General features: G+C 38.5%; 2 pseudogenes; one reads left to right on the top strand and one right to left on the bottom strand.

The window, feature by feature from the left end:
- The first annotated feature begins 1,095 nt into the window (after positions 1-1,095).
- Positions 1,096-1,329, top strand: LOC101089174 (annotated as a pseudogene).
- A 9,482-nt stretch (positions 1,330-10,811) lies between these two features.
- On the bottom strand, positions 10,812-13,833 carry LOC109496347 (annotated as a pseudogene).
- Positions 13,834-14,600: the final 767 nt, after the last annotated feature.

The following is a 14,600-nucleotide window of genomic DNA, read 5'->3' as shown; positions in this document are numbered from 1 at the left end:
AGTTGAAGCTCCAGTTGCCTCTAAAACCAGTTTAGATTGCTAATTGGGACTCTTTCTACAACCCATGGGAATCCTGCAGTGGATGTCCTGCATATTTCAGCTTAGGTTTCCATACCCCTCTATGCAGTCCCATTGTACAAGATCCAACTTTCCCTCTTGATGGCCCACATCCATCTGCAGTGACTTCTCTGGCAATTTCTGGAAGTATAGACCAATATGGAAACCAAGAGACAGGAGAAGGAGAGAACTTATTTTGCACTGTACATACACGCTGCCTTTTGTCTTTAGTACTGAGTATAGGCAATATCTCTTCAAAAATAAACGAAAAGTCTATTTTAAAAAGCAAGCCATAGGCAAAAAATATTTGCAACTCATATACCAGCCAAATCAATTTTTCCAGACTATATTTAAAAATGCTTATAAGTCAACAGTACAATGAGAAACAGTCCAGGGGTGCCTGGGTGGCTCAGTTGATTGAGCATCTGACTCTGGATTTCATATCAGGTCCTGATCTCATTTGTGAGATCAAGCTCCACATCAGGCTCTGCACTGACAGTGTAGAGCCTGCTTGGCAGTGTCTCTTTCCCTTTCTGCCTCTCCCCTGCTCACGCTTCCTCTCTCTCAAAATAAACAAAAATTTTAAAAATATCCAATAGAAAAATGGGCAAGATATTTGAAAAGCCACTCCATAAAGAAGATACGTAAATGCCCAATAAACACATGAACAAATGCTCCATGCCATTAGTCATTAGGAAGATGTAAATTAAAATCACAATGAGAACACTGAATATCCACTGTAATGTCTAAAGATAAAAAGAACAGCAACATTAAAATTAAGAAGATGTGGAACAACTGAAACTTAAATACACTGCTAGTGGAAATATATATACTACAAATGCTTTGGAACATAGTTTAGAAGTTTCACAAAATATTAAATGTCTACCATACGACCCATCTACTCCACTCCCGGGTATTTACCCAAGAAGAGTGAAAACTTGTATCCAAAGACTTGTGCATGAATGATCCTAACACCCTTATCCAGAATACCTCAAAACTACAAACATCCCTACCTGAAGGGGACCAGGAAGGAAGGGTCTGGCCTTAGCAATTGTGGTGCGATGAGGTTCGAGATTCTGCCTGGGATCAGCGTCATGGCCACGTGCTTGATCATCCCCAGTAACGCCACTGCACACATCCATAGGTTCACTAATGGGGGCAAAGAAAAGAGGGTTGTCCATTATTCATATCACTGGAGTTTGATGGAAAGAGGTGTGTGTCTCTGGACTTAATTGTTACTACGGGTCAAAGTGTTTGGAGAATATCGATTAAGGAAGTATTTTCCTGGCTAATGAAAAATAACTCAGTAATGCTCATCTACCCCTTCTAGAAGGTTATGCAGTATATTGATGTAGTGCATAATAAAAACGAAAAAAAAAAGTAAAAAAAAAAAAAAAAGCTAGGAACATCCCAAAGGTGTATCAACAGGTGAATGGATAAACAAAATGTTTCACAGCCATATAATGAAAGAATACTCAGTAATACAAAGAAATAAGTACTCATACACACAACATGAACAAATCTCAAGATTATGTGGAGTAAAAGGAGCTTGACAAAATTGAGAATATACCAGATTACATTTATTTAAAACTCAAAAAAAAGCAAACTAACCTACAATGATAAAAAGTAATCCGATGGTTACCACAAGGCAGAGGTAAAGGAAGAGATGAACTGCAAAGAGGCACAAGGAAATTCTGTGGGTTTATGGAAGCATTCAGTATCCAGATTTCATAGGTAAATGAGCAGGTCCAAATGCATCACACTGCAAAAGTTAAATATGTCTACTTCACTGTATGTATATTCTAGCTCAATAAATACTTTGTTGAGAAAGAGGCACATTATATTTGGGGGGAAATATCTACTGGATAACTTACTGTAAGAGAAATTTACTATTTACCAAATATATTTTTTAACATATGTTCACAGACTCCACCTCACAAAGCCGAAAAAGTGAATTGAGTAGGTTCTGCCCCACTTTTTTTAATATGAAAAAATTAATGCTTGGGGAACGAAGGTATCTTCCCACTATATATATAAACCAAGCGGCTGAGAATGTGGTTTGAATTCGGTTCTTTCCACTTCACAATGCTCCCAAATGAAGTACGTCTTATTAGGCAATGGATGAAAAGAGTCTCCTTTCCATCATGATCCTAATTACTACCTATACAAATTCAACCCACATCACAAACTGGGAAAATCCTTATTAAGAATGCTGAGTACCCAGGACTGTCCACTTGGTTGAAACATGATCTTCTTCTTTTTTTTTTAATTTTTATTTATTTATTTTAAGAGAGAGCAGGCGCACCCATGCATGAGCAGTGGAGGGGCAGAGAGAGAGGGAGAGAGAGAATTCTAAGCAGGCTTCATGCCCAGCACAGAGCCTGACATGGGGCTTGAACTCATGGCCCCAAGATCATGACCTGAGCTGAAATCAAGAGTAGGACAGTCAACCAACTAAGCCACACAGGCGTCCTGAACCAAGCTCTTCTTGATTGCCAGTGTCCTGAAATGTCCACATTGACAATAACACATATATATTTTGCAAATCTTTAATTATTGATAATATATACAGTCCTGATGAAGTAAATTTTTCTCCTACAGGGGCTCCTGGGTAGCTCAGTTAAGTGTCTGACTCTTGATACAGGCTCAGGTCATGATCTCATGGTTTCATGAGTTTGAGCCCCACATTGGGCTCCATGCTGACAGCATGGAGCCTGCCTGGGATTCTCTCTCTCCTGTCTTTCTTCCCCTCCCCCACTCATGCTCTGCCCCCCCAAACAAATAAACATTAAAAAATTTCTTAATAAAAATTAAAAAAAAATTTCCTTCTCCCTCTGCCTCTCCTGTGCTCGCACTCTCTAAAACAAATATTTTAATTTAAAAAATTCTTCTACATATTTAATATCAAAAAGCAAAATGTAGAGCAGTACATATTATAAAATATTATTTTTGTAAATATTTCAAAAAATTTAAGAAACCACCCAAGCATCCATTGGTGAATGAACAGATAAATAAAATGTGGTATGTACTACAAACAATGGAATATAATTCAGCCTTAGAAAGGAAAGAAATCCTACCACATGATGCAACATGGATAAACCTGGAGAATATTATGCAAAGTGAAGCCCATCACCAAAAGACAAATACTGCATGATTCCACCTAAGTAAAGTATCTGAAGCAGTCAAATTCATAGCATCATAAAGTAAGATGGTGGATTATGAAGGCACGGGAGAGGTATAGGGAGGGGAGTTATTGTCTCAGGGTTTCAATTGTGAAAGTTTCACAATTGAGAGTTTCAATTGTGAAAGGTAAAAAAGTACTGGCAAGTAGTTGCATACAATGTAAATGTACTTAACAGTACTAAACTATACCCTTGGAAATCGTTAAGATTGAAATTTTATATTATGTTTTTATGCACAATAAAAATAAATCAATATGAATTTAGTGTTTAAAAATTAATGTTTAAGATAAAAATAAAAAATTAGGACACATTCTATCTGTAAAGTTATACCCATGGGTACTATCTCTTTATCTCATCTATAAAGCTTTCTACTTCCTTTTTTTTTAAGAGTTTACTTCTTATTTCTTTTAATGTTTATTTATTTTTGAGAGAGAGAACGTGAGCGTAAGCATAAGCATGAGCAGGGCTGAGCAGAGAGTGGGAGACAGAGGATCAGAAGCAGGCTCTGTGCTGTCAGCACAGAGCCCGATGGGGGCTCAACCCCACAAACTATGAGATCATGACCTGAGCCAAAGTTGGATGCTTAACCAACTGAACCACCCAGGCACCCCTAAAGCTTTCTACTTCTTGAACAATTTTAACAATTTATGTTTTCAGAAAATTATGTCAGTGAGATCTTCAAGTTAAAAGCATAGAGTTACACATGACTTCTGTATAACTCTGAAAATCTCCTTAATATTTATGGTTATAGTCCCTTTATCATTTTTGATTTTATGGATTTTCCTCCTTTCTTACTTTTATTAGGCTAGAATTTGGTCCCCTACACCAACTCCCCCCCCCCTTTTTTTAAGAAAAAGTATTTAGGGATTAGTTGAATTCACTGGTTTCCTGTTTCTAGTTCATTAATATCTGCTCCTAATCTTATTGTTTCCTCATGTTTTCCTTACATTTATGTTGTTGTAGCTTTGGAAGCTGAACATTTACTAAAAGAAACTTTGTAAAGCTATGAATTTTCCTCTGACTAAAGCTCAGCTATAACTCTTAGATTAAGGCACAATATATTCTTGCGGTTATTTTTTCAAGTATTGTGAACTGTGGCTTTTGCTTTTCCTCCTCAACCCAAGGATTATTAAAGGAAGTTTTACATTTCCTAAGTATGTGGAAATAAGTAAGGCTTCCATTTGTATGTCTATTATTAATTGCAAATATTACTGAATGTGTGCTACGTATGCTTTTTAGAACTGGGCTTTACCAAGAAAAAAAAAAAACTGGGCTTTACATCATGGCCAATATGATTACATTTCCTTAATGTTCCATGGGTACACAAAAGAAGATATAGTTATTTCAGATAAAGAATTTTATTTGAATTGATTACTTTAACTTTACTAATTGAAATAATCAGGTCTGCAGGGTGCCTGGGTGGCTCAGTCAGTTAAGTGTCTGACTTCAGTTCAGGTCATGATCAAACGGTTCATGGGTTTGAGCTCTGCGTCAGGCTCTGTGCTGACAGCTCAAAGCCTGGAGCCTGCTTTGGATTCTCTGTGTCCCTCTCTCTCTGCCCCTCCCCGGCTCATGCTCTGCCTCTGTCTCTCAAAAATAAATAAACGTTAAAAACATTTTTTTTTAAATAGTCAGATCTTCTATAATGCTTCATACATTGTGTTTTTACATGTTAAATTCCTCTTTTCCCATTGGCATACTGTTAGTTTCTCCTTGTATCTGGCAGTATTCAATTATCATTTTTAAATGGATCTTATTTTGTGCATAAAGGTTTATAAATATTATACTTTTATTATGCTTCCTTTTTTAATCCCTTATCAGTACTGTTTATTTAACAGAGATGATGGACATGTTCTAGATCAGTGATGTCCAATATGCTGGCTGTTGAACACTTGAGCAGATGTGGCTACTAAACACTTGAAATGTGGCTATTATTACTGAGGAATAGAAGTTTTAAGTTCAATTTTACTTAAATTAGATTAAACTTAAATGCAGGGGTGCCTGCGTGGCTCCATTGGTTAAGCTTCTGATTCTTGATTTTGGCTCAGATCGTGGGATCGAGCCTCATGTCAGGCTCTGCACTGGCCGGTATAGAGCCTGCTTGGGATATTCATTCTCTCTCTCTCTCTCTCTCTCTCTCTCTCTCTCTCTCTCCCTCTCCTTCTCCCTCTCTCCCTCTCTGCCCCTCCCCTGCTTGTGCACACACTCTCTCTCAAACAAACATTAAAAATAAACAAATAAATAATGGAGATATATAGATAAATAAATAGATTTAAAATCAAACAGCCACCTGTAGCTAATGACTACACTATTAGAGCAAGGCTAAACTAATAATAAATAAACGGCCTTATCTTATGAATGAGTTTGCTTGAGATTCCACTTTGTCTATTAATATGCTTTCTTTGTGCTTGCATTTGCTGATATATGTCATCCTTTTACTTTTCACCTTTAAGAGTTACTTTTACACATGTCTTTTATAAGCCACAGGAAGTACAGGTGTATTTTGTTTCCTAGTTCAGTCTGTGAATGTCTGTTCTATAATAGAAATGTTTAACTCACACATTTATTGGCATCTCTTGGTCTTACTTCTGTTGTTGTGTTTGAATTATTATTTGTTCCTACTTATTTTTTTTCATATGGATGATCTTTGACTTTTTTTTGATTTAGTAATTTGGAAAGTATACTTTCTGCTTTTAGTTCTGCATGTGGTTACCCTTAAATTTAAAATACATGAATCTATGGATATCCTTGAAACTTTCCTTCCCCATCCTGATCTCCCAGGTGATTTTGGCATTGTATATTTTAGACAAAACTCTGTATTTTCAATATTTGAAACAATGTTACCTACTCTTTCAAGGATTATTAATATCTGCGTTTTTTATAACCTCATCTATAACATCATTTAAGTAATTCTAAGTTTAAATGAATTCAATGCATGCATCAATCTATTTATACTAAAGTCTATTTTCTTAAGATCTTTGTTTTTTCAAATTGTTTTCTGGTGACTCTGAGTACCTATTTTGAGTCACCTCACTCATTGTCCACATATTCTACATGAGTAGAATATTTCTGAAGGTATCTTTTTGTTGCATTGTCAGGGTAGAGAACACCTTGGTCAAAATATTGTTCTATCAAATAGGTAAATGCTGCTCTACTGTCTTATTGCATATAATATTTATTATACCAAAATGCCAAAAACTTATTTAATTTTGAGGTGACTTGTTTATTTTCGGTTTTTCATTGTTTCTCTTTTTTGACTGGGTGCTTGAATTTTTTTTTATTCTCAAAATCCAGTACATTCACCAGGATTATTTAGGTGTCAGTCACATCTTGTAAATTCAACTGGTACCTAGTGATGCATTTTGATCTGCAGATTCAGCCATTTCTTCATTTAAGAAATGTTTTCTTCTATTATTGCTTCTATTGCATTTATTCTTGTCTCCTGAGATACATACACTGGCCACATATTGGTTCTCCATTCACTGGTCCATTATATTTATTATTGATTTTCTCATTATTTTTACCTCCTTGCTTCTTTTCTCTGTATTCTAGGAGACTTTCCGTTTGAACCCAAAAGTGATTTTATTTTCCACATTCTCAAACCTGAACGCTATTGCCAATTTATTTATCACAAGATAGTATCATAATTTTGTTTTTGATAGTTGGCTATTTTGGTCTACGAAAATAATAATTTCTCATGGTTTGAACTAATACAAGAATAGTAACTGCAACAGGAATGGCGATGGCGAAAAAGAATTGGAAATACAATGAATGCCCATTAATATGGAAATGATTGAATAATGTCTGATACATTCATATTATAAGCTATTTTACTGCCATTAAAAGAATTGTGGAAATCTCACCAAATCCACTAGATATTAATAAATAAAAGATAAAGAAAAATGTCTAACATGATAACCAATTGTATAAAATATTGACCAAACAAAACCTCTGTGTCTGAATCAGATGAAGTAAATATAGAGAATGTATAGAATGATATACATCAGGCTATTAACTTTAGTTATCATGTGGGAGTGTAATGAGAAGGAAGAGAAGAAGAGGGGAGGCCAAAGTCCCATAAAGCGTACCCCTATGGGGCACCTGGGTGGCTTAGTCAGTTAAGCATCCAACTCTTGATTTCAGCTCAGGTCATCATCTCACAGTTGGTGAGATTAAGCCCCACATTGGGCTCCATGCTGACAGCCCGGAGCCTGTTTGGGATTCTCTCTCCCTCTCTCTCTGTCCCTCCCCCTCTCATGCTTGCTCGCTCTCTTGCTCTCTCTCAAAATAAATAAAAATAAACTTAAAATTTTTTTAAAAGGTACCCTTAACAATAAAGCAAGCATTTAGACTCTGATGCCATCTATGAAAAATAACATATGCATATACACATAATGAACCACACAAAATGGTGGTCATCCTCAAGTGATTATCTCAGTTTGATGGGATATTAGATGCTTCTAACTTTCTTCCTTCTTCTATCCCAAACACACACACACACACATATGCTCTCTAAGGAACTTTGACTCTGCTTCTTCTCTTTGGTGAAACTTCTCCACTGACGGCCAGACTCAGACAAGTACGTCTTCAGATGGATGGTCTCTACATCATAGAGTCTGGTTAAGTTCCGTTTTAGTCCTGGCTCTTTCAAAGTAGGGAGAGATTATGAGGTCCAGGATTTCGACTATTTCTGGTTAGGCTACAATTCTCCCTCTGAGTGGGGAGTTATAGGACATCTTCCAATGTTTTGTTTTCTTGTGTGTGTGTGTGTGCTTTTTCTTTTCCAATTTGGTCCCATCTGCACTCTATGTTAACTGTTCCTTTCTTTTTACATTTCAGGATGACACAGGTTTCTATCTTTATTTTAAATTTCCTCAGTCCTTCCAAAATATCCCTATTTCTTAAACTTGGTCTCTTTTACTTCTTTATTTCTAAGGTCCATTTATTTAGAGTCCACCTAACCTATCAAGAATACTTGCGTTCATTTTGCCTTTCTAGTAATTGTCATGATTCTGACTACAAAGATGTTGAATACTCCTTTTCACAGGACCTGAAACAACCAAACAATCTCAATGCCCTGAGATTGCCAAGACCCTTGAACCACGTTGAAACTAGTAACAAAGCTTTAAAAGCTTCTACTCTTCTTTAATACAGGCCCCTTGAGCCCTCAGCCATCACACCCTCCCACCCCATCAATGTTTTATGGAAGCTAAATTAAAGGCTGTTTTCAAACTCTTAATTGTAAAGCATTACTTTCAATTTTCATAATGACTGAGACCAAATTTATCTTCTGGGCATTGCTTAGGCTGTCCCTAGTTGCAGAGAGGCAAGGGCTGTTTAAACCTATAATCTTAGTTTCAATCCACACTCTATAATTTTCTGGAATGACGGCTCTGACAAGAAAATGCCTAGAAAGACACCAACCTCAGGGTCTCACAACTCTGCAAAAGCTGCTGGTTGACAGATTTTGACATAAGGGCCCCTTGGGGCAAGTTTCCATATGAATCAGACACCCTCTGGCTTGGCCCCAGCTTTTTCAAATGTGGGCTTCTGTGCACTATTTAACCCTCACCTTTCATCTCACTGGCCTTGGTCCACCAATCACAGAACAACAACAAGCAAAGGAACAGTTTGTCCAAAATCAGCTACACCTGCACAGTAGAGATCTGTGGCCTAATGTGCTCCAGCATGGGAGAGTCATAGTGAGCATCTGTCTGGAAGTAAACCACATGGGCTTCAAATAAGTAGGATCACTTCAAATCATTTCAAACCAAACCATCCACCACAGTGTACTGACAATTCTGACCAAAATTCTTGACTCAGCAGAGGTAGAAGTTACAGAGGAGGAACAAAGAGTCAAGGTGAGTCGTGTTGCAAAGAAAGAGTGAATAGCAATGACCTAAAAACCTTGCTTTCTCCCATCCCCGCATAAAAACCTGTCCATCACAGATTTGCCAAGATTCTTAAAATTCCCATCAGAGGCATTACTCTTTTAGGTGAAAGGTATTGAATATCCTTGTTAAAATTTAACTAGGTAACCCAGAAAAGGTAACTCAACCATTACAAAAAAACCTTAGGGTCCTAAAGGAACTTGTTGTTCACTATATTAGGCAAATGCCTAGAAAAAACTAATAACAAAACATAATTTGTAAAATGCTTTATAACATACACATTGATATATATATATATATATATATATATATATATATATATATATATGTTCATATCACACAAATGGCATTAGAAGGAAATATTATTACCCTTGTTATTTGGTAAGAAAATTGAGACTCAAAGAGGTAAGTTGACTCCATCTAGCTAGCAACTGACATTTTCACTAACAGTGGGTCAAAGGACAGAGAAAAATTTGAGAGAAGGGATCTAGAAAGATCTTGAACACTGCGGTGCAGGCTAGGGTGAGACCCAGGGTGGGGGGCACTAAGTACCCAGAGAATACAGAGTAGCTGAGCCTCAGGCAGAAAGGGAGGTAGATGTGTAGGTGAAGAAGACAAGCTTTTCCCACTCCAGAACTCTGAAGAAGATAGACTCTGCCAGTGGCCTTAGACTATGCAGATCCACACTCAAGGATCTTTTAAAAAACACAGCATAGCATTGGGTCTGTCCGTGTCCAAAAATAAACTAAAGTAACACAAATCTACTGAGAAGTAAGCAACCCGGGTTCTGGTGGTGGCTCCACTGATTACTAGCTGCATGATCATTTGTGCATTTTTCCATCTATCTCTTTGAACTTTGGCAAAAGAAGAGCGGCCATAGAGAATGAAAAAGACCACAGGACTTGTGACCAGAAGACCAAGTCTTCAAGATTCAACAAAGCATTCAGTATACGCTGTGCACTGATCTCATCTCTGGGGATATAGACATGAACAGAACAGGTAAGACCCCTATTAATATTTAGTTTGCATTCTAGTGGCAGTGAACACAGAGGATGATCAACCAAATAAGCAAACAATGTGAATGATATGTGCTATGCAAAAAATAGATTCTAAGTTCTGACTACAAAAATGTGGGGCAAGTGACTTTCCTTCTGCACCTCAATCTCTGGTCTTTAAAAAAATGCTAACACCTCACGCTAGGACTACTGCACAGATTTGCTGTAAGGATCAAATGAAAGAATGGACTCAAAAGCTAATTGTGTAATGCAAATTGTTTACACAATCTTTACCAGAAAGGAAGGAGAAATCTTCTGACCACTTCACTGCTGGGAGCCAGCAAAGAAACTGAGCATGCCAGAGATTCTGTTGTTTCCAAAGACAAGATATAAAAGGGCATGCTCACTAACAACATATAAAAGGATACCAATCAATATAGACCACAATGTTCTCCTCTGTGGGTAACTAGAAAGGAGTGTTAGAAGAAAATGAGTTGAGACTCAAGCTAAATCAGAGAAAATTCTCACTTCACATATTTGAGGGTTTTTGTTTTGTTTTGTTTTTGTACATTATGTGTGTTTCTTCTTTAACTTAGAAACAACATTTAATTTGACCTTCAAAAGTTAATTACAACTGGCAACAGCTTTTCTCAGATACTTCTCTCAGGTTCAAGAGAGGGGAGGAATTTAGCCCTTGATGAAAAACACACACATACACACACAACACTCCAGGGGAGGGGAGGATAACCTTAAATAGTAATAACATTCCACAGCTACATGATTGGATAAAACTTCCAAGCTGGCTGTTCTTCCAGATGCTTGCTTCAGAAGGATGTAACAGCTCATAGCTTTATATTTACACACTTGAAACAAAGCTTCTGTTTCATTCATAGACTCTCTGAGGCTCCTACAACACCACACCACCTTCTGTCATAGCTCTCGGTAGTCCTCTCATCCAGTCTGCAGCTGCCTCCCAAGCAGTGGGGTGGGAGACCATGAAGTTGATTCCTTTACTCTCATAAGCCACCACATTTTTGGTGCTGTCAAGGTACTTTTTTTTAATAGCCCATTCCAAGTGGATACTGAAACCCCAACCTGGCCATTGTGATGTTCAACAAGTGTTCCCACATTATGCTGAGACTTAATAATTCACAACCGGTGCCAGAACTCACAGAGGGCCACATTGTCCACCCCCCCCCCCAACCTTGCTTTTTCCTGGCTAGAGCTAAGAGCTCCAGATTGCAGGGGTTCTAGTCCAGAGGGTCTACATCAGGCTTTACCACTGGCTTGGCACTGGTTGAGAGTGCTGTGACTCCACGCCTGGGGTTCCTGCAAACAGAAACTCCCACAATCACGCTCACTGGCCACAGCCATATTAACTCAACAAATTTAGTTTTTGTTGCTGGAATTCATAGGACATGCAAAAGCTAAACTTGAGACAACATCAGTAAGTGGCCTCACAGCCTCCAACTCAAATAAATTATTATGCAAACCCTAAAATTGAGTATTGTATACCACTGGCAGAAACAGAACTGAGCATAGGTAAAAGGACACCCAGGCAAGAGAGTCTAGGTGTGTAGATGGAAGTTGGCATTATAGGCCCATGCTTTGTAAGTGAAGTTATAACCCACAGTTCAGAAGAGAGGGAGAGAGAGAACACCAAAAACAAACTCTTAGGCCTACTTTACCAGAACAGTACTGGTCAGCAGCTTAGCAATGTGCTAGAAGACAAGTTATTTAAGTCTTATTTATCTCACTTCCACAAGTAACTTCCTACAGCACGGGTTCTCAACTTTGGTTGCACATTACAATCACTTGGTATGTTTTAAAAGAAGCCGATGCCAACATCCCATTCTCAGAGACTTGAATTTAATTACTCTACAGCATCTCAAGGTGGTGTTATCATTATAGCACACAGAGGGGATTCTAATGTATAGCCAGCTTGAGAACAAATGGGTCTACAATGGGTTTGAATGGCCACCATAGATATGAATAGCATTCCTCACTACCTGTGTTCCATCAGCCCTTCCAAGTACTAGTGGTGCTCAATAGATCACAAGTGAGAAGATGTAAAACCAGGAGCATTTCATGAACACCCATCAGAAGTCCCTCAACCTCTGCCCTCTGCTCCTCGGTGACCCCCCCCACTGCACACAGTTTATAGCTCTCTCAAAACATGCATCCCACATGTCATTCATGACTAGGAGATAAATACAGTATTTCTCCACCCAGGAACAGGGAATGTGGCTTAGCTGTCCCTGTCTCTCACCACATGCCAAAAGAGATCCTATGTAATAAGTACTTTCAGAGTCGGTGTTCACTGAATAATTTCATCCCAGCTGGAGCCAAATAATACCTTGTGGATGAGAGGGTGGGGCAAGAGGGAAAGGGGGGAGGACAGGGAAAGAATACGAACAAAGAAAGTGGAAGACAGAAGGGAAAATGAAGGCATAAAAATGGTTACCAAACAGAAGCAAAGTCACCATAAAGAATTTTCAGAGCTGGAAAAGCCCTCATAAATCACCTAATCTAGTTTCTAAAATAATGACTTCTAGGGCCACCTGAGTGGCTCAGTTGGTTAAGCATCCAACTCTTGATTTCAGTTCAGGTCATGATCTCACAGTTCATGATACTGACCCCCAAGTCTGGCTCCTCCATGCTGACAGCACAGAGCTTGCTTGGGATTCTCTCTCTCCCTCTCTATCTGAGCCTTCCCTGCTCATACACGCGAGTGTTGGCTCTCTCTCTCTCTCTCTCTCTCTCTCTCTCTCTCTCTCTCTCTCTCCATCTCCCTCTTTCTCTCTCGATAAACACTGAAAAATTATAATGATCTTTAAGCTATATAGACCCTTTGAGTTACTTCTTAATACCAAGATTCCCTGGCCTCATCTGAACTTACAGACTCAAAAATAAATAAACAAACAAACTTACAGACTCAAAGGATAAAGAAATGAACAATGACCAAAAATATGAACTTTTAACATACTCCTTTGCATGGTTCTTATATGCCTTCAAATTTGAGAATCCCTAGTTTAAATTCACTCATTTTTCAAAAAGGAAAACATGACCATAGAGGAACAACGGAATTTTCTGAAGGTCATAATGCTCATTAGTGGCAGAAACGGAACTTCAAAACACAGCTTTCCAACTCACAGTCTAGTGCTATTTCTACTATTCCATGCAGGTCCTGTCAGAGCTAAGAAATATGAACACTAAGACCTATTCTTATTCCAGAAAAAGTCCCTATTCGGTGTCACATTTCCTCAAATATCCTATACCTGTTTGCCAAAATACACATCTAATTAAAAGCAAAAACAGTGGGACACGTGGGTGGCTCAGTCAGTTGAGCCTTGGAGTCTTGATTTCGACTCAGGTCATGATCTCACAGTATCTGAGTTCGTGCCCTACGCTGACAGGGCAGAGCCTGCTTGGGATTCTCTCCCTGTCCCTACCCTACTTGCACACTCTTAAAATAAACAGACATTAAAAAAAAATAAAACACAACAGTAACAAAAACCTCCATGCAAAGGCAGCCATGACGAATAATGTTGCTAAGTGTTGCCCTTCCCAGGACTATATACACAATAAGCGAAATTCTCAAAAGCAGCCATAACCCAACCACCCAAGCCATGACTCACAATTGACAACAATGTAGGCATCAAATGAACCACAGTGGAGACGTTTGGGGAGCAGGAAGTTTTCTTTCATGGTTTCTTCTGTTATGCATAAAGTCACTACTGATTAGCAATACTTTTACAGGTGCCAGTTTAAAGACATCAATTTTTCTGTCATTATTATCTCCTGGGGGATTCTATGGATCACATAACCAACATCTTCTTCAGAAGGATTGTGGACTGCTCTCTGGACAACTCAGAAGGAGTTTTTCCGTTGCCTTTCCTGAAGTGGCCATCTGCTACCGAGAAGGCATTTCTAACTAGATTTATGGCTCTGGAACGTGGGATTGATCCATCCAGCTGATTACAATTTTATATTATGCAAGATTGGATGCCTTTAGGGCCCAGTTGGCCCAGGAATTTCTAATTGGCCCAGCAGATAGATCTGCTGAGAATGACACTCCATTACCTGCTGGAGCACACATATATGAATAACCTTCATGCATTGACATAAACTGGGAATCAAGGACAGGCTATGGCATTTGGATACATTGAAAAACATGCACTACTTGAGATAATGTTCAGAGACCATACCAAAGAGTCAGAACTTCAGAAGCACATATCCACCTCTACTCAACTTGTGACCATTGCAGTGTAACATTCCAACAACCTAAAGAAACACAGTTTGGGGGTACCTGGGAAGCTCAGTTGGTTAAGCATATGACTCTTGATTTCAGCTCAGGTCATGATCTCACAGTTTGTGAGATCAAGCCCCACAGTGGTCTCTGCACTGACAGCACAGAGACTGCTTGGGATTCTCTCTCCATCTCTCTCTGCCCCTCCCCTGCTCACACTCTCTTA

The sequence above is a fragment of the Felis catus genome, chromosome X, assembly GCF_018350175.1.
Source record: "Felis catus isolate Fca126 chromosome X, F.catus_Fca126_mat1.0, whole genome shotgun sequence".
Lineage (NCBI taxonomy): Eukaryota > Metazoa > Chordata > Mammalia > Carnivora > Felidae > Felis > Felis catus.
The sequence above is the reverse complement of the archived record's forward strand: the minus strand, read 5'-3'. Positions and strand labels throughout refer to the sequence as shown.